The following is a 23,732-nucleotide window of genomic DNA, read 5'->3' on the forward strand; positions in this document are numbered from 1 at the left end:
CGGCATCAGAACAAGTATCCGGCTGTGGTGGTGGCGGGGACTTTAACGGGGCAAACCTAAAAAGTCATCAACCAAAATTACGGGGTTTACCAGGGAAAGAACGGGACCACTGCTAACGCCATTCAAGAGGGCTAAAGGCTGTCCCCCCTTTCCGTTGAAAATCAGACCATGCCGCCTTTTTTGCTTCCGAGAAAACAAAGGACCCAAGCGGTAGTGACAAACGAATCTGGTCTGACCAATAGGGCTGAGCTACAGCGCTCGGGTTCGCGACTGGGACATGATCCAATCCAGTTCCAGTGACGCCAGCATTTTGAAGTAGCAATGAGCCTCATAAACGCAGGGAACCCAGGGAAAAAGTTGGGGTTTTTTAACCAAAAGCCGTTTGATAGATCCATCCGTGAAGCTGTGAACCCCCGACTCCCTATAACTTCTTGTACCCCAACATGGACAGTGGCAGCGGTCTATGGACTGAGGAGGGGGGGCCCAAAAACCGAGACAGAGTGGAATCACAGATGGAGCAGCACACCAGGCCCCTTTCGGGGCTGGACTATCACAAACTACCAGAAGAAAGGGTTATCTAGGGACATGAACTCATTTTATGCACGGTTTGAGGTAAAAAACATGCCCAACAACAACAACGTCGGGGGGAGTTCACCGGATGAACACACTCTCTGTGACCGAGCACAGTGTGAGGGGGGTTTGTTGGGGGTGAACACCGGGAAAGCTGCAGGTCCAGATGGAAACCCTTACTGAAGACCGGCAACCAGAGAGTGTTCCCCAATATTCAACCTCCCCCGGGGAGTCCGGGGCCCCCCCTGCTTCAAGAGATCCACATTTTTGGCCCAAGAATGCTTCTCCAGCATGTATGAATGACCCGAGTGGCCTCACCCGGTGGTCATGAAATGCTTTGAGAGGCTGATAAAGGACACATCGCGCCTTCCTCCCTTCCTCCATGGACCCCCGCAGTTTGCTTATCGAAACAGATCCCAAAACTGTCTAGGTACCCCACCCATCTCTCATCTGGACAGCCAGACTATGAGACTGTGTTCATTGATTATAGTTCAGCTTTCAACACCATAGTTCCAGACTGGGGGCTGATTGAGCTGGGACTGAACACCCTTTTGCTTGGGTCCTGGGCTTCCCCCAGGCCACAGGTGGTCAGGGTGGGGAGAAAATCAAATTTACCCTGAACACAGGATAGGGGTTTCGAGTTGTACTCCCTGACACAACTGTGTGGCCAGGTTCAGCCCAACACCCTCACAATTTGGGGTGACACAGTGGTGGTGGGGCCCGATCTCCAAAACAGAAGGCCTACCTGGAGGGTTGCTGATCTGTCACCTGGTGCCAGGAAAAAGCCTCATCAAAAGACCCTGGGTTTGTGGGCTAGGGTAAAAAACAAAGGGCGACCACCACTGGGGATTAACACTACTGTGGGGAGGGGGGGGATTACCTGGGGGTCCACATCACCGGGGGAATTCCCCCAGACAGGGGAAAAGGGAAAAGGACCCCCTCAGGCAGCTGAGGAAATTTAAAATTTCCCCGAGGATCCTTCAGTCCTTCTACCCGGGGGAGAGACCCTGACAGGAAGCATCCCGCCTTTTTCAACTGCCCCCCAGGACAGGAAGGTTCAGAGAAGGGCTGGGGACTTTTGGGAACACACCCCCACCCTGCAGGACTTGTACACCAGGAGGTGAAAAAGAGGGGATCATAAAACCCTCACCCCCCCAACAACAGACTGTTTCAGCCGGGCAGGCGGCCCCGTCACGCTGCAAGAACAGAGAGACTGAGACGGATTTTTTTTAGGCCATCAGGATTTTGGGACCCCCCAGGACCCCCCATAACCCCCAAAAAGTCTTTGGCCCCCCACACACACACACACACCACTGAAATATTGTGTTGTTTTTATTTTTAGGGGTACTTGTTGTTGCCCTTCCTGCTGAGATTCCCCTTTATTTCACTGCACACCCTTTTTTTGACAAAAAACATCTTGAAGAATCTTGAATCACCCAAAGGGGGGCCGAGGCCCCCCGGTCCGGAATAAAAAGGGCCCCCCGTCCGGACACGAACCCGGGGCCCGGGGTCTGGGGGGGGGAGGGCCACAGGGCCGGGGGTTGCCGGGGGAAGCACCGGATGAGGCGAGGGGGGAGCGCAGGCCCCAAACCCCCTCCATTATCTCAGGGGAGGACGAAAAAATCGGTCAAGAACTTGTCCGGGGCCCGAACGTGGCCCCCCCGGGGCTCAAAAAAACTGAGCGTCGCTGATCTTTCCCCGATGGAATCTGCAGTTTCTGTGTATTTGAGCAGAAAGGGCCCGCACCGGGGGGACCACTGAGTCGCGCAAGGGTTTTAGAAAAATGACATTGAGCGACAAAACAACAACAACAACAACAAAAAGGCCAGCGTTTCAGATTTGAAAAAGGGGGGGTGATTTTGGATCTTGGCAAAAAACATCTTTGATGTGACGGTCGAAATTCTCACCTTCGGGCCCCCCCTCGGGGGGCCCCCCAGTGCTCACTAAAAAAGGGCTCCCAGTGCTCACTCAGAAAGGGGCTGCCCCCCTCACTGAATCCAACAAAGTGAGGGCTTTTCGCTTTTCATTCAGGGATGATAACACAGGAGACAGCTTTTGGGTCATGGTGATTTTTTATGCTCATTTGGACTCTATCAGTAAAAAAGATGAACTAGTTCATTTCAAATATAACAGTCAATGGAAACATATAATAATAGTATATATTAATAAAGAATAGAGATTATATTTTTATTTTTTTCGCTCATTCACCCCCCAATGGAGACATTTTCTTTTTTCCTTTGATTTGTTTGAACCCAAATTTTAAAGGGTTTTTAAAACTATATATTTATTTTATATATATATATATATATATATATATATATTTTTTTTAGGGCACTAGTTAAAAAGTTTGGGAACATTTTTCCATGAAAATCACACTTTTTTTTCAAATAAAATTTTGTAGTCAAGATATTAAAAGGTTAAAATAATGATTAATATTTGAAATTTTAAATTTTTTCTACAAATTTCAAGCTCAAAGGAAGGCCAGTTTCATATAAAGCATAACTGTTTTCAGCTCTGCTAACATAATTGCCTTTTAATCAGATATTAGTCTTCTGGCATTAGCAAACACAATGAAATTTAGAACACGGGAGTGATAGTTGATGGAAATGTATACACCTATGGAGATATTTAAAGAAACCAGACGTTTCCACCTTGAATATTTTCCCAATTAACAATGAAATTTTTAAGTGTGTTTTTGATTAATGTTATCTTTATTGAAAAACACTTCTTTGTAAAGTCATTTCTAAGCGATCCCAAATTTTTGAACGGTAGTGTTATGTAGAGCCACATTCTGTAACTACCTGGACTTACTGTTCACTGTCATTACTTTGAGCTCACCTCATTGGCTGTCATCCGGGGAAAAGCCAGCAGACTAAGGTCCTAGTGCCAACATGATAGGCTGGATTGTCCCGGGGGAACTCCCCCATTTGTAATGCTGGCTGTCTGAACCCCCAAAAAAGGCCTAACGCCACTGCAGAGACCCCTTTGAAAGCACCTTATTTCGGTTATTTTCAAATCTATTGTCCATTCCCAGGGCGAGAACCCCCCACGGGGTTTGAGGAAGAGCTCTCTCTCTCTCTCTCACACACACACACACACACCCCACACACACACACACACACACACACCTAGACAACACAACACCCCCAAACCACACAAAACACACTCATCTTCACACACATACCCCAACACTTACCTCTACACACAAAACACACTTACCTCACTTCCTAAAAATTATATCACACACATCCCTTTACATCCACACACTTACATACATTTTAATACATTTCATCTACACACACCAATGCATTTACATCTACTCACACATACACACATATCTACATATTACAAAATTTTAATTATAAAATTATTTACACACAAACAACTCTGGATCGTGGTCCATGCCTACTACCAACTATTCATACACTCTGATTTCATTGATTGTGTTGTTACTGTTTTTTAATTTTGTGTGTCATGATTCCTTCTGGTCACATGACATCTATTGTTCTGTCCATCCTGGAGAGGGATCCTCCTCTGTTGCTCTCCTGAAGGTTTCTTCCCTTTTTTTCCTATGAAAGTTTTTTGGGAGTTTTTCCTGATCCGATGTGAGGTCAAAGGTCAGGGATGTCTGTGTACAGATTGTAAAGCCCTCTGAGGGAACATTTTAATTTGTGAAAATGGGCTAAACAAATAAACTAAATTGAATTGAATTATAGAAGTCAGACATGGCCTCAAAAACTGAACTACCAAAGAGACGTGTAAATTAATTAAAACTCGGACAGCTTCTCATCTTTTCCTGGTCTGATAATAATCCGAGTGCCGTGCAGCATTTACAGATTGAGGATTATAGATGTAATCCTGTTATAATCTGTTTCTCAGAGTGAGCACTTTCTTTTCAGACAAATTATTGTGGATAACTTTGAGCAAGAACATTTTTGGAACAAAAAAGCACAAAAATCATGTAGATTTTTATTATTATTATTATTATATTAAAGCCACCCTCCATTTCTAAATGGGTTTTGCTTTTGGTTCAATCCCTTGGATTGTTTGAGCTTCATGTGCATGAGGGAACCCCACAAACCACCGAGGAAACACTTCAGGGAGCTCAGAGACATCTTGTGATCCGGATGACATCACTTTGTTTTGTAGTCTTTGAAGAAAAACAAATATTTGCATTTTAAACATTTGGCTTTTTAATTCATGGATAAACATTTGAGACACAAATTACCATTTAAAGCAGAGTATTTTATTATTATTTTAGACCATCACAAAACTTCAGCTTCAGCTGTGTCAAAATACTTTTTATAATAATGTTTTATTATCATAAACTTAACTTTAAGCATGTAAAAAGTACATTGAGCTTTACATAAAGACAAAATAAAAAATAGATGATAATAGATAAAGACGAGTCAAAACAATAAAACATTAAGCCAGGTACATCAGAATATTATAGTTAAATCATGAAGGAAATTTTACAATACCACCTCTTATGGAGGTCTCCACCCATGTCCCCCGGTCTTTTGGTGTGAACCGCTCAGCACTGTGCGTCCCTATCAAAAAAACCCCGGGATTTAACAGAGAGGCACTTCTGATTGGCCAGTTCAGGGTCAGCTGACCAATAGCCGGAAGTTGTGGAAGCAGCGATATCGAGGGCAAGTATTTTGTCTTTAAACAGTTTCACATTGTCAATAATAAACAGCAAAATGAACAGAAATAAAACCCCAGAAAATAATATAAAGAAACGAAAAAAAAAAAACAAAATACATAAATATTTGTTCTCAAAGGGCCAATCAAACTTGTCCGATCAGATGAAATAAAATCTAGAACTATCAGAGACGTTTAACGACTGCAACGGAGACAATGCGCCCGGCGAGGGCCAGCAGAGGTCAGAGGTCAGAGGTCAGAGGGGATCCTCACGCACCGGCGGCGCCCCGCCCCGAGTTGAATCATTCAACTAACTCTCCCCCCCCTTGACTGATGTTCACGGTAAACGATTCGATCAGGGGGGGATTTTAAAGGAAAATTTACGTGACAACATCCGGTTTTGCAAAGAGGGGAACCAAAACAACATCCGTTTTTCAAAATAAGATGTCGACAAATCATACACTAACATATACAAGTAAACAATGAACTGATTTTGTATCTTTATAGATCGTTTCTGAGATTTAGCTTAAATTATGCTCACATTAAAACATTTTTACTGTACCAAGGAAGAGTTTATACAAATAAAGGTCAGACTTTTGTATTTAAAAAAAGCACATTTCTGATGATTTGAAGTCCTGTATATAGATTTCCCCAAGAGTTCCAGGAAAAGACTGATGCAGATGTGTTCCATACATATCTGAAATCCCCTACACTGGCAATCAAACAAGTGTAATGTACTAAATTTAAATTGTGTATTTTAATTTTAAATACTTAAAACACAAAACCAATGTTGTGAAGAATAATTCATTTCAAAAATTTGCTAAAAATAAATAGAATGTTTCGCCGTGAGGTATTATCGGATCGGCAGACACTGATTTCAGTGATCGTGATCGACACCAAAACCTGATCTGCATCTCTATTAAATATATACACTACCGTTCAAAAGTTTGGGATCACTTAGAAATGACTTTATTTTTCAAAGAAAAGCACTGTTTTTCAATAAAGAAAAATTAAATTAATCAGAAATACACCCCTACATTGTTCAGCTAAAATAATAACTCCAAAAGAACAGAGACAGTTTGACAGAGAAAAAAGTGGGGGTTTAGCAGGTTCACCTATGTGATATTTCTAAATCTTGGGGGTTTTAAATGATACCTCCTACTGCTTTCCCGCGGGAAATTTTAATGGAAAACCGACAACAAAAATCAAGGTCCGATTGGGGATAACAAACATTTTGGTTTCGGGAAAAACAATATTGATAAGCACCTTGGCACATTGCCCTGAATACAACCGTGATCAATCCAAAGCAAACCAAACAAACGGAATGTTGATGGGTTTTTGATGGCAATATGCCTCCTGTTATCCGGAGACATAACCAAAGCCCAGGCCCAGTTAACGTGATGGCGGGTGAAGGAGGCTCCCCGGCGGATCATGGAGCAACAAAACCCCCCCACAGGCAGGGGGCCCGCAGAGAACCTGCTGGCTTTACCTTTTTCCCGCTGAGTCTGCGTGTTTGCTGTCCGGGGCTGGGGGCCCGGGGGGACAGTGCCGGGGGCGGAGAGTCGGGTGGAAGAGTTGGTGGGCATCGATGTCTGGGTGACATGGGCGGCTGGGAGGGTGGGGGGTTTTGGGAGCCGGGGGCGGAGGGGCGACCAAAGCTTTTGGGGACTACCCACTGGGGCCGAGCCTGGGGGCTAACGTGACGGCAGACAGCACCGCTTTGTCGGATCCGGGGATTCGACATCTTGAAACGAGGGGCCACTGCACTGACTGAGCCACGGCTTGCTCCGACTAATGATGACATCTGCTCAGGTAGTCAAGGGAATTGGAACGATCACCCAAAACGTAAATAAGAAACTGCTAAAGCGATCTCAAAGAACAGGAAGTGGGCTGTCTTCACAACTGTCAATCATTCAAGAACAGTGTGGGGTCCCGTTGCCCAAAAAGGGCTCCTAGGTGGGCATCTAAACATAAGAAGTATTCAATCTAAAAGGGTCAAGTCCATCATCTTTGCTTGATTCCAATTTAGACTTTCTTTGTCTATCTGAGACCTGGCTCCATAAAATGCTCCATCAGCAGCAATCTGCCAGGTTACAACATGTACAGGAGAGATAGGGTAGGATCTAATGGGGGTGTCATGATCTATGTGGGGATCATATCCAGTGTCATGAAATCCAGTGGTCTGTCTGTAAAGACTTGGAATGTATAGGTCTTCATATTATTTTATCACCACAAATGTCTTTTTTTGCTTTTTGTAATTTATCGGCCCCCCTTCCAAAACAGTTTCTATGAGGAATTTGAGAAACTTTTAAAAGAATGTAATTTTAGTAAAGAGGTCATTATTATGGGTGATTTTAACATAAACTGGGAGGAAAAATCATCTAGAAAGAATCTTAAAAAGGGTAACTGATGACTTTGACCTTGTTCAGGTGGTCAGTGGGGCCCCCAAGACTAACCAATTTTTCCCGGACCCAAATTGATTTAATATTTAGTAATAGGCCTGATAGAGTTCTAAAACTCTCAACATGGTAACTGGACTTTCTGACCACAATCTAACTCTGGTAGTCAGGAAACTAAACAATTTAGGGCCCTTTTGGGCAGGAGGTTGAACTTTAGAATCCCCCAAAAAAAATCTAGATATCTTTCATCATACTCTTCAACTTATTGATTGGGATGATCTACTGTTGGGAATAGACATCAAGGAAGACAGTAAAACATTCTCAGATAAATTAGAGAACACTATGAAGGATTTCAGTTGCAAATTTAGGCACAAACATATCAAACACTCTGTTCCTTGGATGAATGATGATATTTTAAAAAAATGAAAGAACGGGGTTCTGCCTTAAAACTGCAATTAAAAATAAATCGGGCCCTGACAGACAACATTTGCTATGCTAAGGAACAGAGTGGTTAAATTAAGAAAAAGGGAGATTTCTTCCTGACTGTAATAGAAAAGCGAGAGGTCAAACTAAAATGGTCTGGGATCAGTTACACAAGCTAATGGGACATCCCAACAAAGTAAGGAAGCTGCAAGAACTTAAATTAATGGTAAACTGTCAAATAATCCAGTTGAAATAGCAAAGCTTTTAAACACTATTTCATTGATTCTGTTGCTACCATTGCTAAATGTTTTTTCCCCGAGATTAGACCTGTCTGTGTAAATACATTGGAACTTTCATCAAAAAGAAAATAAAAAAAATTATTTTTAAAAATAAAGATACATTTGGTATGGATGCCTTTTGCTCAAAACTCTTACCAAAACGCTAAAAATCCCATCAGCAATATCATCAACCTCTCAATCTCTCAAAACATGTTTCCCAGTGTTTGGGAAATCCTGCTGTTATTCCCGTATTCAAAGAAGGAGATCGCCCTTTTACCTCTAATTACAGACCAATCAGTATCCTGCCTACAATATCAAAGGTTGCAGAAAAGTTGGTAGCTGAGCAAATGATCTGCCATTTGAAAAAGTCCTTTTCCCTTCATCCAATGCATGGCTTTAGAGCCAATTATTCCACTGAGACGCCACCTGTTTCTTCACTGAAAAATCAAAATTTACTGGACAAAGGGGGGTTGTTGGAGTTGTGTATCGATCTCAAGAAGGCATTTGACACTGTAAATCATAGTATTCTTTTGTCTAAATTGCACAGTTACAACTTCTCCTCAGGTACACTTAAATGGATGGAATCATATTTGCTAAATAGGTCACAGTCTGTCCAAATTCAAAACATCAATCCCCGCCCCCCGCTTGTCCACAGGTGTCCCACAAGGATCTGTCCTGGGCCCATTATTATTTTCCTTATATATTAATGATCTGCCATCATTTTTCCCCATTCCAATATTCAAATGTATGCTGATGACACTGTCATTTATTTGCATGGCAGCAATTTGGGAGATGTAGCAAAGAACTCACTACATCCATGGCTAATGTGACTACTTGGTTAACAATTTGGGTTTTCAACTCAATATATCCAAAACTGTGTGTATGTTTTTACTAAAAGAAACTCTGATAGTGTAGAACCGGGTGTTTTTTTATCTGGGAGAGGCTAAAGGTTGTATCTGAATACAAGTACCTGGGGGTACTTTTGATTCAAATCTGTCTTTCAAATCACAGGTGAAAAAGTTTGTAATCGGGTAAAATACAATCTATCCCCCGATTCTCCAACTACATGTCAACAGAGGCAGCTAAAACATTCATGCATTCAATGGTTATTTCACATGACCTACTGTTTAACAACCTGGTCACATGCTACCCCAAAGCCAAACCATTACAGTCATTATAAAGGGGCGAAAACTCTTGATAAAAAAAAATTCTGTCACATCATTGTCCTATACTAAAAAAAACAACTTGCTTAGTTGGGATAACTTGATTAAATATGTACGTCTGTCTGATGTACAAAATCATACATGGATTGACCTCCTCCCTCAAACAATTTGTCACCACTAACTGACACGTCATGTGAGGAGCAGCGAGAGGGGATTGTATCGTCCCTCTCAGGAAAGTGTTAGTCATGCTGCTTCTATACAAGTAGCAGCGTTGACTGGAATCACATTCCAGATATCTATCAGAGAGCTACAATTATTCAACTTTTTAAAGCAGAAACAAAGAAATGAAGCATTACTACCCAGCTCTGTCAGCACTAGACTGTAACGCCTCCCTCCATCTGCCCAGGTTGGACTTTTCATTTTTTCTGTCTGTCAGTTGCTTTCGTCTGTCTGTTGTCCGGTCTCAGTATGTCTTGAATTGCTGGTCGGCCGCTTGCTCCACCTGGGCGTGTCTTCTCTTGTCGCTTCACCTGTTTGCAGTTATATGTCAAGTATTTAGTTCAGCCACGTTGTATCTCTGACATTATGTTTTATTCTGTCCATTTAACATTGTTCTCCCTTATTTTATTTGCTTTATCTGTAGATTTGTATTTGTAATTCATGTTTTAGTTTGTTTCAACATCAGCAACATTGTGAATTATGATGAAAAATAGCCCTTGGCTAACTCTGGCACATTTACGTAAAGTTTTTATCAATGCACCCGGGGTCCCTTATTAAAACCATTATAAAAAATAAATTAAAAAATGTGGTAAAATGACTATTCAAGGTGGAAGTGTCTGGTTTCTAATGAAATATCTCCATAGGTGTATAGAGGCTCCATTTGCATCAACGATCACTCCAGTGTTCTATGGTACATTGTGTTTTGCTAATCGCCTTTAGAAGACTAATATCTGATTAGAAAACCCAAGTACAATTATGTTAGCACAGCTGAAAAGCAGTTATGCTGGTGATATAAGCTATACAACTGGCCTTCCTTTGAGCTTGAAGAGTTTTGTAGAACAAAATTAATCATTATTTCTAACCTTGTCAATGTCTTGACTATATTTTATATTCATTTGATAAATGCTAAAGTGTGATTTTTCATGGAAGACACAAATTGTCTGGGTGGTGTGGATCCCAAACTTTTGAACGGTAGTGTACTTATATAAATAAATTTGTTTTTAAATAAATCTCTATATATTTTAATAAATATAAATATAGGTTTATATAGTAAATATAGATGTTTATTTATATATCATATATAGGTTAAGACTTGCAGCAACACAAGCAAGCACGTCTTCAACCTTATCATGAACATCAACTCTGCTAACATCAACACTTCAACAACGCTCTCATTTATTTCTGATGATCTCAACAATGCAATTTGTGATTTCTTTTAAATCAAAGAAGAGGAATCTTTTATAGAAAACTGAACAGCGTAATTTGTTTTCCAGTATGAACAGCTGAGTGTGCGTTTTTAGATGGCCTGCTTGTCTGAATGTTTTACCACAAACTGAACAACTGAATAGTTTCTCTCCTGTATGAACAGCTGAAATTATGTCGTTTTAGATCGCTTGCTTGTCTGAATGTTTACACCGCCAAACTGAACAACTGAATAGTTTCTCTCACTGTATGAACAGCTGAGTGTTGTTTTAGATGGCCTGCATGACTGAATGTTTTCGCCATAAGAACTGAACAACTGAATAGTTTCTCTTCAGTATGAACAGCTGAGTGTCGTTTCAGATGGCGTGCTTGATTGAATGTTTTACCAACAAACTGAACAACTGAATAGTTTCTCTTCCAGTATGACCAGATGAGTGCTGTACGTTTTAGATCGCTGAATGTTTCTAATGTTTTACCACAAACTGAACAACTGAATAGTTTCTCTCCAGCATGAACAGTTGAGTGTTGTTTCCAGATCAAGCGTGCTCCGGCTGAATGTTTTACCACAAACTGAACAACTGAATAGTTTCTCTTCTGTATGAACAGTTGAATGTAATAGTTTCAGATTGCGTGCTCGGCTGAATGTTTTACCACAAACTGAACAACTGAATAGTTTCTCTTCTGTATGAACAGTTGAGTGTTGTATCAGATAGCATGCTCGGCTGAATATTATACCAAAAACTGAACAACTTAATAGTTTCTCCGCTGTGTGAACAGTTGAGTGTTGTATCAGAGGTTGCACTTGTCTGAATGTTTTACCACAAACTGAAGAACTGGTCACTCCTGTTTTGGCTCCAGAGTGTCTCTTCGGATGTCTCTTTAGGCCAAAGCTTCCAGCATATTGAGAAGAGCTAATTGATGCGTTTCCAGTACCACAGTCCATGTCACCTACAGGGACTTCATTGTTTTCAAAGGGTTTAAACGTGACTGAGGTTCCCGAGTCTCCTTCAATCGTCACTGTTATCAGTCTCACATTCAGAGGATTGTGGCGTCTCATCAGCAGTTGGTTGTAAGGACTATCTGCATCTGATGGATCTGACTTCCTCTCCGTCTGCTTCTGTTTTCAAATGTTCTGCCTCTCTTTGTCAGTTCTTATGGACTTTGAGAGCTGCGCTTCCTCATCATCATATTGACTCTTTACAGGGGTGAATGAGAACTTGATTCCAGCCTCCTCCAGCTTTTGAAGCTGCTCTCCCTCCTGACTGATCATGAGTTCATCCTGCTCCTCTTTAATGTGTGGAGGCTCTGGGTCCTCCTGCTCCTCTTTAATGTGTGGAGGCTCTGGGTTCTCCTGGTCCTCCTGCTCACTTCTTTTAATGTGTGGGCTCTGGGTCCTCCTGCTCCTCTTTAATGTTTGGAGGCTCTGGGTCCTCCTGCTCCTCTTTAATGTGTGGAGGCTCTGGGTTCTCCTGCTCCTCTTTAATGTGTGGAGGCTCTGGGTCCTCCTGCTCCTCTTTAATGTGTGGAGGTTCTGGACTACTCCTGTTCTCTTTAATGTAGGCTCTGGGTGCCTGGTCCTCTGTTCCTCTTTAATGTGGAGGCTCTGGGTCTTCCTGGTCCAGACTGGAGCTCCAGTCCTGCTGTTCAGGGGGAACCTCTTGTTTCATCACCAACTGCTGCTGGACGTCTGTGGAGAATAATAAAATACATTTATACATCTTAAGAATCTCATATTGAACTCTAATATTCAATAGGTTTATTAATGAATGAGGTCAGGGTTTTGAGGAGAACATGAAAAATAAACTCAAGTGAAATCATCTGAAAGTACAATATGTACCTCTGGGGTGTCGTACAGTAAACGTTCATGTACCTCTGAGGTGTAGTGTTAGCGTCTATCAAAATTGGATGTGGTAAAAGTACGACCTCTGGTTCACTCCTTTCCAGCGGAGAATTTATTCTCTGATCATCGTCAAATACAAGTTCGATGCGATAGCAATCACAGCGGAGTCCTCTCCGGTCGGCACTAGTTGAAAACCCAAACAACTCGCCTCCTTTCCATATTCGGGCCTCCATGTGAAGTCATCCTGACCTCGGATCTGCTGCACCCCCCCACACCCCTTTCTCACAGGAGGGGGCCCTCGTCCCCCTCTCTTTGTAACAACGTGATAACAAGTGTGTGTTGCGTTTGTGTGAGGCGAGTACCTAGCTTTGAGTCATAATATTTATTATCAGACACATATTCCACCTGCTATGTGATGTTATTCTGAATTTGCAGGAGCTTGAACACAATCGTCCTTTCAATAATTCAGTTTTATATCATCAATCCCCCTTTTTACATAATTCATTATGTATCAGTGGCGGTGCGTCCATAGAGGGCGCCGCCCCTCTTAAAATTTGGAGATGAAAAAAAAAAAGAAATAAATATAATATATACTGTAAAAAACATATACCAAATCATTTAAATAGCAAATATACCGTGTTGACGCGCTAAATGTGTGTGGGAGACCGTAAGCCCCTGTCAACAACTACTTAAGTTAAATGTGACACAAATAATATATCGCCACTCATCACTAAGAGAAGCCCCTCCCCATTTTCGGGGCGCTGGCCAAACGTGCACAGTAAAATTGGCTGAGTAAATTTTACTCAAATTGAATACAATTTTACTCTAAAAAAGACATTTGGTCCCAGTCTAAATGGAGTAAAAGTTACTCTTATAAGAGTTAAACTTTCAGTTAATTTTACTCTATTTACTCTGTATATAACTGAATTTTACTCTACCTGATGATAATTCACTCCATGTAGCATAAAATAGAAACAACTCTACCCTAGGTTTACTCTGTATAGAACTGAATTTTACTCTACCTGATAATTCACTCCATGTAGCATAAAATAGAAACAACTCTACCCTAGTTTTACTCTGTATAGAACTGAATTTTACTCTACCTGATGATAATTCACTCCATTTAGCATAACATAGAAACAACTCTATCCTAGTTTTACTCTGTATATAACTGAATTTTACTCTACCTGATGATAATTCACTCCATTTAGCATAAAATAGAAACAACTCTATCCTAGTTTTACTCTGTATAGAACTGAATTTTACTCAATACAGAAATCAAAATTATAAATGGTTTACTCCAAATAAATTTATTATGAAGTGAATGTTACTCTAAAGAGTTTAACTTTATTATGACTAGAACAGAATTTTACTCGCTATATAACTTTTTACACTCAGTCATTATACACTGCAAAAATGTTAAAAAGGTGAAATAAATAGATCAGAACCCAATACCTTAACTGACACCTTTACTTTATTAAGTGTTCACAGGAAACAGTATGGCACAATATAAAAACTGGAGTCATGATGACTGCAAGACACCTGTAAATCGAATGCTTTGTGACAGAAAAGATCATTGACAAACACAATATGAGGTCCATCTGTTGTGTACAAAACTTGAAATGTATTAAAATGCTCATTGAGACACACCGTTTGAAGTGCAAAAGTAACAAAAAACAATGTCTCATCCTTCACAACAGCATGGTGGATCTTATGAAAACTGGCATGTCACAATGAATTTTAACACATACAACTAAATTAGCATTTGTCTGGGAGTTCTTACAAATGAAACAAAACATTTCAGAATACCTCAGAAAAAGACAAAAATCTACTCAACGCAGCATCCGAGCCCTCAACTCTGCAACTCTAGGATTCACCTTGGTTGTATCAATATCGATTTCATAAATGGTTGTCTGAAGGAAGTTGTACACATTGACGAGATCGTGGTTGTCGGGTGCCAAAGACAAAGTGAGCTTTGAAAAGCTCATCAAAACAAGCAGAAGAGCCAGATGACTTACAAGATATTACATGTTTGTCAATGACAATGAAGTACTTGTGAATCACATTCCTCTGAGTTCCCACTGCAAGCAGGTATGGTTGAAGGCTGTCTGCGATTCCATCGAGATGCCCCTGGATGCTGGTCCCTGTCTGTGACAGAAGAAAAACTGAGAAAACATCTTTTTTTTTTTTAAACAACAAAAGAATGTGGTGTGATATAGCTCGTGATGTTTCCTGTATGGCAGCCTTACCTTGATGAACTTCACAAGATTCTCACTGGCTTGTCTGGCGGAGAGCTTTCCTGGTCTCTTGCGGCCAAGGGTGGCGGCAGGTGCACAAGGATCAAAATGGACGACATGTCACTGTCCCATCCTACAAGACTTCGATGTAGAGCTGCAACAATTAATCAAACAAAAATTAATCAACTATTTTGATAATCGAATAATCGGTTTGAGGAGGGTTTTTTAAAAGAAAAAAGAGCTTTTAAGATTTCAGCTTCTTAAATGTTAATATTTCTGGTTTCTTTGTTCCTTTATGACAATGGACTCAATATCCCTTTGGTTTGTGGACAAAACCAGACATTTGAGGGCGTCATCTTGCGGTTTGGGGAAACTGACATTTTATTGACCAAACAACAATCGATTAATTGTTTAAAATGTAAACTTTCTGAAAGCGTGTAATTGCAATCGGCATTGCTTACTTTGGCAAGAGAGGTGTTTTCAGCTCTCTGTCTTGTGGCAGGACTGCACTGCAATATTACGGTGTCATCAGAGTCCCCTTCAATATCCCCACTGGAGCTGGGAAAGGAGCTGCTTGCAGGGGAACTCAGGCAATCTGTCAAACCATGGAAACATTCAGCTGGTGTAATTAACACTAAAACCATACAATTGCCAAAAGGTATTACAGTAACTACCAAAATATCACACAAACAACAAAGATTATTGGAACTATAATGAACTAACAATTCCAGCAGATTTATCTGCTCGTCATAAATAAGAACATGTTAGGCTCGCCAAGACTCAAAGAATGAATGACACTGGTGTGCTCAGTGGCTACGTGGTTAAGCACATTACGGTCCATGTTGGCAATGCCCAATGCACTGATCATCATTCCCCAATCTCTCTCCCTTTCACTATCCTCTACACTACCCTGCTCATTAAAAGAAAAAATGAATAACCACGAAGAAACTTACCATCTAGATTTGGACCTTAAAGTCTGCGAAAGGACAAATCCTTTCGAGCCAGGTTTGTGTTTTTCATAAGGAAGTAAAGACCTCTTCATCAACCTCAGTCTTTGTGTCATCAACGACTCTTTTGTCCAAGGTTGGGATGCTGAACTTCCTATTGGAAGCTGTGAACATTTAAAAAAAAAAGAAATGCACTTCAAATTTAATATAAACCCCAGAACAAGAGACATTTAATAAATTAAGCAATATAAACCTCAACAGTTAAGGTAGGTATATATTCTCCTGAGTAATAGTTCATTAATATTTGCACCATGCCCCCAAACGCGACCCAGCTTCAGGATGTTTACTGTGTTACACTGAAATTCATTAGGTTTTCCACTCACCACACTTTTCCAAAAACAATGTGTGGGTAACTTGGCCCTCAAAACAGGTATTTTGTTGATCTCTGTATTTCACTCAGAACAGCCTACCATCCTAAGTACATGACATGAAAAGGTTATTTTAATAGCTTTTGCACATCTATTTACAAAGTCATTCATTAACATTTATAATCCATTGTCCACCTTGACTTATTCCCATTTGTATTGTACACATGTTGTCTATGCTCTGATTGGTTCAAGGTTTTCGAGTCAGATTTGACCCGATTCAATCTTCACCCTCCTGTTACCTTTATATTTATTTAACATATTTTACCCCTTGAGGTCAATATGACCCCAGCTATTGGGTAAAATCTCCAGAAAATTATTAGAATTAATATTGTTTTTCCAAGTTTAAGTGTAAGTACTTTATGTTTGTTTGTTGACTCGAAAAGAACACCGACATTAAACATTAATCAGTCAAATTATTCAATGACTAGGGATTCCGGGCGACAGGAGGGTTAATAATCGGTCAAAATGACCCGAAGGCAACACAAAAGGAGTTAAGTAAATCGGGTGAACAAAATAATGGCCAACCTATAGCAGCAACAAGTTACGTAAATGACATGTCTATAAGGTTTGTATGATGCTAGTCCAACACACTGGCCCTGAAGGAATGTCAGTAGAAGTATATACCTGCGAACCAAACTGCAGATCAAAATAGAAGTAAAACACTCAAAGCTTGCCCCTAATCGAACAGCAGAAGCGACGGTCAATGTACAGGACTCAATTCAGAGTAAAACACATGTGTTTGCTAACCAAATAGCAGGTCTAACAAAACAGAACATCATTACTAACTTGAAGCGCAGGTGAATTAAATACCACATGCTAACTAACTTGGACAGCAAAGTTAAATAAAACGCATACTGGCCGTGGCGCTGCGCGTGCAGACATCATTTAACGGAGGCGGGGCAGCTGCAAGCGTCTTACTGATCGCAGTGTACTCTTTTAATGAAGTGTCGATACTAAAAATATGCTAAATCACATTGTTTTAACCCTACGGTACTCCGTTAGTATCGATACCGTGCAGCGTGACAGCAGTAAATGTAGCGGGCTAACATTCAAGCTAACCTTAACTTCCCAAACGCCTGTGGACATCTGAGCGGCTGATTGGCGAGGCGTAACGTACGTCCCATCAAAGATGTTCTATGGCGAAGAAGCACCACATCAGATTTTCTGCGAGTCTCACTGCAATCTCAACGGCAGTAGGGCCAGGTGAAAAAAAATAATGTCATCGGAGACGCCAGGCAATCTCTAACAGTATTGTTCAGGGCCGGGCCAAATGTGGAAGCGGGCCGAGTTTGTGGGACAACTGAATTGTACACCATTCAATTTAGAGTAAAACACATGTAACAAAGCTAACCGAACAACGTGAGAAAATGACCCTAACCCACAAATTCGCGAGCTATCATGTAACTCACAGGCTTTACTTTTCAAATAAGCTAACAAAAAATTCTGATGACATTTTATCCTATTGTAACATCTCGGACGTTATGGCACTGATGTCATGGAGACGGGACGACGTTATTACTCCTCCTTTGCTGGGCATCACCAACACAGACAGCGTGCTCCTCTCAGCTCAGCAGCTCGGAGCGCCAACAACAACAACGCCCGTCAACCACCCGTAACTCCCCTTTTCCGACAGGTTAACCCCGCCTCCCCTCTACTCTGCCAATCACAGGCCCGCCCCCTCGAAAAAGCAGCATGCACTGTGTGCCACACTGATTGCCAGCCACTTCACAGGGTCAGCTACATGTTATTAAAATCGATATGTCGTACTTAGACTTCACCTGGCTCATGCGTCTACGCTGCCACTCACCACGGGTCGACCTTGCACTGCGGAGTTAGAAAATTCCGCAGAAACTAAACTTAATAAACATTAGTGGGCGGTGGTTCTTAATATTACTCCAATACGATTTACTCTGTTTTTACTCCCCATTCGAGGAGTGGTCATCGGAAATAATTACAATCTGAACTGAATAAAATTACTCTTTTAGAGAAAAAAAATATTAACTCTGGAAAAAATTACTCCTCGCTTTTCCTGTGTGTAAGAGTCTTGTGCGCAGCTTAGCAAACATTTCACGGTAGTTTCGGGCAAGCGGACGGCTTCTCATTGGCGGATGGCGTGAATCTTGAAGCGCTAAACGCCCAAAGTGCCCCTGGCCAACAAACATCGCTTTCTTACTTCACGTGACTGGACTATTCGGCGCAAATCAGAGTATCAGCAAGTCCTCAGCCAGAGAGCTCCACGGAGCTACGGGAGAAGGTTGCTAACGGAGTTGTTAGCTGGAGGCTCACTGAGAGTATCGCTGTTTTAGTTTCCCCTGTTCAGTTGTCTCCAAAGTCCTGGGACTGAAACTCTCTGGACTACAGCGGGTGAGGGATCTAAAGAGCTTCAGACAAATGTAAAGCACAGAATCGTGAAGCTAACCCTTGTTTGCAGAGGCAGCAGAAGGAGACCGAACTGGCATCGAAAACACAACAGAAGAAGTTCTGAAAAACAGACGCATTCCTCCAGAATAATGTGAAACAGGCTGGTTGTGACATGATTGACTTTAACCAGAGAGTTATTGAGAAGTTTGACCACTTTAAAAAGAGAGGAGGGCTACTTCTCTCTTTCAGTAGTGGGACCCACTCTGTCACCCAATGTAACATGTGATCTCTCTCTTGACTCTATTCCTCCTGCTCTGAACCTCTTTCATGTGAGGGTGAAACTCTTTATTTTGTAAACCTCGAAACCCAACCCAATGTTCCTTAAAGCTGCTCTGAACCTCTCATGCCCAAAGTCACAGTGTGTTGATAGTTGTTGTTGGACAGTGTTGAGCACGGTGTGTTCTTGAAATAAAGCTTTGTTTTTTTTTTTTTTACAATATTCTACTCAAAACCCTTTTTCTTCTCATTGCTGGAGTGCTATTTAAACCCAAGCGTCACTTCAACTGCAACCTCTGTAAAATGTCAAATACCAGCCGCCACTGGTCACAACGTGATGCAAATCTTTTGGCCCCGGATCAGAGGACCCCAAACCTAATGGAAAAGTTTCTCTCAGAAGGAACAACATAAAGGCACTTGCCGAATTCCTGTATGTTGCATGGAAAAATGCCAGACCTTACAACAGTGGGCAAAAACCTCTGCTTGTACATAGCACACATACAAATCAATGTCACTGTGTGATCTGTTAAGGAGGTGTAAGCAGTCTGATCGTGTTGTTGAAGACCTGCAGTGTGATCATGAAGAATGTGACACAAGGAGAATTGTTTTACATGCACAACAGCTGCACGGAAAGCCGTAAAGCTGTCATCATCAAGAGCTCTGACCAGCTGATGTGGGCAGTCATTGCTGTAAGTGTGCAGACAGATTTCCATGCAGTTCATATGTTTTCACAGGGACTGGCATACTGAGGACACGTATCATTGACATTACCAAGGTGTCATCAGCTCTCGGAACCAGTGTGTGTTCAGCGCTTGATCGGGCATTCACACATTCTCTGGGTGTGACTCCACAAGTGCCTTTTATGGCAAAGGGGAAAAAAGACATTTTCTGTTGCATGTGAGAAAATGAGTACCTAAAGGCTTTTAAAAAGTGTAGGTACTCACTTTAACTTGGAGCAGTCAACATTTGCACTTCTTTGCCAGTATGTTGTGCCACTTATATGATCAGCCAGCTGCCGATAATGTAAATGAAGCTAGGTACATAAGGTTTTCTGTATGGCATCATCAGCCTTGCCAGAAATATGCATTCCAACTACTGATGCCCTCCAACAGCACTGCAAAAGGGCAAACTACCAGGCTGCACAATAATGAGGTCCTGCCCATAACAAAAAATAAGTGCTACATCACCTGCTGGATATGGTTTGGCAAACAGAGGATGGGACCTTGCACATCACCTGGATGACCAGAAACTGGCCCGACAGTGTTTTTGCATGTCATACCACCATACAGCAAAGGTCACTCTGTGGAGACAGGAAAGATGTTCCTGTTTCTTCTTGCAGGATTGTGTTGCACAGACTTATGTCGTTGCTGTAATTGTAAAGCCAACACCAAAGACACACCCGAGCAACTGGAACACAACTGTCCTGACACTGACAGTGAGGTTACTGTCATCTTAATGTTATTTATTTTTAATAGTTTTGTACAGTTTTATATATCAGTCATATTTTTCATAAAGATTGTTTCTATTGTTCATCAGTGTTGTTTTCACTTGTGGACAAATGAATGAATGAACGAACGTAAATGGTCATTGGTATAAGTACAATTATTGCCTTTTACTGTTGAAGACTGTACTTCCTACTGAGGTAGGAAGCCACAGTCTTTGCCTTGATATTCTTCAGTGTGTGCTGGGTGTTCACAGTCCATGTTAGGATCGTCAGTGGAGTGTGTATTCCCAGGTATGTCAAACTTGATCTAAAATGACTTAAACATAAGCATAACATGATCGTATATTTGCTCTCATTGTTCATATTGACGCGCTATGTATACAGCACTATTTAGAATCCATTTAGCCCACTTTTAAGGGTGTTTTTCTTTCTTTATCGCCAAAGTTGAATCCAACCCACGGGGAGCCGCCATCTTGCCATTCTGTTGACAAAAAAGCAGCTACCTCATTACTGGTGAAGATCGATCACGTGTCGAACTGTGCCACCACTGGCTACTCAAGATCCGGCGACGCTTCTGGAGAAACTAGTTAGGCATAAAACATAGTCGCATCGAGAATCGAAGGCAAATTCAGCGACGGACTTTTTTTTTTTTTTTTGGTAGGTTAGCACAACTCGTTCTTTTATGAGCTAACGATTGTGTAGACGCTTAGCTGACCGTGGAGGCGGGTTGAAACGAAACAGTGTTCACCTTACGGCCTATCAGTACATGATGTGAATACTTCACTCCAGAACTGGTTCCATCAGGTTAAAGTGACAAAGAAACAAAGGCTGTGTCTACTACCGCGCACACTTTACTTAAGTACACTGCAATGCAGGCACGATAATGGTCAGTGCACCTGCATTGCAGTGCACTGCGTCGCTGATGAAGTGCCTGTCTCAAATGGAACACTACGTTCACCACTTGGGCGAAGTACGACGGTGTAAATCTGTTCATCACGCACCGCGCAAATTGTTAAGCCGGGGTGACGTGCAAATCTGCTTGCGATACACTAACTTCCTTAAACTGGACCAGAATGAAGCACTTCTTGCCGCCTTGTTGTCCCTTGTTTACCTTTCTCCACCCCATGTGGAAACTGCTGATATTCTCCACAATGCGCGGCGGTAGGAGCCTCCAGCCTTCTGGCTGAAGTCGAGATGGTATATGTAAATTTAATTGTGTGATTTTGCCTTACCTTCACAGTATAGCTTCATGTAGTAGTTGCAATTAAATTCTCCTCGCTAGGTATGCTAAATTCTCCAATTATCTTTGCTCGAAGTAGCAACTAACTTCGGCACAACCACATACACAATTATATGGAAATAAAACATGACAAATTCTGCATGTTTGTCCCTAGATTCCAATTAGTTTTAAGAATTATCCACTGAAATGATAGGGCATCCATCTGCTTGAATTCCACAGGTAATAGGCCCTCTACTTTGACCTGACTGTACTTTTATATTAACATCTCTGTCGTAGTGAAGTTCGTTCCTGGATACAGGAATCAATGAGCAATTGAACACAGGCATATTAATTATTGTTACAAACATGCATCAATTCTAATATAAATCAGAAAACGCAATAAAAGAATATCATCACAAAATCCTCAATGGCAACATGTTTATTGATAAAATGACTTGCATATTAATATAATCTTCCCTTCCCTGCCCTGGGCTTCAATTGTCTAGCTGGGTGGGCAGCCTCTCAGCAAGTGGTGGCAGAGGCTAGCTGACATGGCTGCCACGTCAGAGTGAAGCCCAGCGGAGGATGCTGCCTGCTATTTTAACAGAAGCTTTTTTCATTCCATCCAGCTGCCAGGCCATCTGTGATAATAAGTGCAAATTCATAGAAGTGTGTGTGGCGTGACCCAGACTCAGAGCATGATGCCAGGGTCCTGAATAACAGCCCCATCTTCTATGAGGCAGTCATCCCTCCACCAGGATACTGTATCCTTGGGGATGGTGGCTCCCCTGCCTGGGTCCCAACCCATCTGCCCTCCTATGACCCCCTTCAGGCAGCCTGCTGTCCACTCCAAGCTACAACTGCTGCCTGTCAAAGGCCAGCTGTGTTGTGCAGAGGTCACTTGAGGATACTGTGAAGAGCGATGGCGGTCCATCTTCTTAAAGGCCCTGGAGGTGGATGTGAGGTGCCAGAGGTCATTGGAGCCAGATGCAGATGTCAGGGAGGGCAGCAGAGGACCAGCACCAGCACCTCCAGGAAACGTCTCTGGGGGCAGGAAACAGAAATAGGATAGCCATTCAGTGCTCTGTCCCAGACCACGCATTACATTTAAATTAATACATACACGACATTAAAAAACACACAACGATGCCGATTGAAAGCTACAATTATTTCTAGAAGGACAAGTTTAGATAGCTATCGTAACGGTATTAATTATCGGGCGGCGTGTGGGCAAACGCTCGCGGTGTCATGTTAACTCCGTTATTTCCGACTGATCATATCCATTGTTAATCCATAATTAAAATTGGCTATTTCGATTGGTTAACGTTGTTTAACACTGTTAATCGATGACTGACATAGCCATCTGTCGTCGGACATGCCGCTGGAGCAAGCGCCTGGAGCCCGCCAAGTGCCCCCGCTCGTCAAGCGAAAAGTGTCCGATAAAAGTGCGCCCAGCCGTCGGACTGGCAAAGAGGACCGGATGGTGGATTAGCCAGCTAGCGTATCATAACTGCCATGCAGATCCAATGGCATCTAATGCTACCTAGGTATGCTAACTATCATATATCATATACATCGTTAACTCACCAAATACCATGTCTTTAAGATCGCACGTAACTACCGATACCACATTTACGGTTCAGGCTTCGTGGTCTACCGCTTGTGCCGTCCGCCATTGTTTTAGAACAAAATGAAAAGCTGGCGAAAGGGCTCCTCCTCTTCCGCTACGTCGCCAAGAGGCGGCCGCTTTATGTTATAGAGTCCATCGTTTACACTACATTTTTGCCCACTGCAGTGCACCATCCGGTGCCTCTATGCACCAATTCCTGCTGGGAGCCAGTGGCACTTCGGAACACCGGAAAGTCAGTGCTCAAGTGCTCATGCGCGGGTAGTAGACACAGCCAAAGAGAACCAACCTGCTCGCTGTAAACTTCTGGGCTGAAATGGCGTCCAGTAGTTTCCGTTGGCGTCGCCTTGCCAACCACAACGTTCCTCTCGGATTTCGATTGCTTCACATGTTCACGAACTCACGGAAACTGTATGACTCCACTCGGGTCCGTTCACTTCAGCTCTGCGCTGCT

At 42.0% G+C, this 23,732-nt stretch overlaps 2 protein-coding genes across 5 annotated transcripts in view; both read left to right on the plus strand.

Moving 5' to 3' along the window:
* The window catches only part of LOC130200137 (cilia- and flagella-associated protein 251-like), a 281,786-nt gene that overhangs the window by 176,770 nt on the left and 81,284 nt on the right, over positions 1 to 23,732 (plus strand). The window lies entirely within an intron of this gene.
* LOC130199422 (zinc finger protein 62 homolog) overlaps positions 1 to 23,732 on the plus strand; it is a 44,524-nt gene that overhangs the window by 7,034 nt on the left and 13,758 nt on the right. Inside the window, exon 1 of one of the 4 annotated variants that reach the window (XR_008832824.1) lies at positions 19,022 to 19,041. The exons of the other annotated variants lie outside the window; for them this stretch is intronic. The gene's annotated coding sequence lies outside the window, so the exon portion shown is untranslated. Of the gene's footprint in view, positions 1 to 19,021; positions 19,042 to 23,732 lie in introns of those variants that run through there. 4 annotated transcript variants of the gene reach the window in all.

This window comes from Pseudoliparis swirei, chromosome 9 (genome assembly GCF_029220125.1).
Source record: "Pseudoliparis swirei isolate HS2019 ecotype Mariana Trench chromosome 9, NWPU_hadal_v1, whole genome shotgun sequence".
NCBI classification, from domain to species: Eukaryota; Metazoa; Chordata; class Actinopteri; order Perciformes; family Liparidae; genus Pseudoliparis; species Pseudoliparis swirei.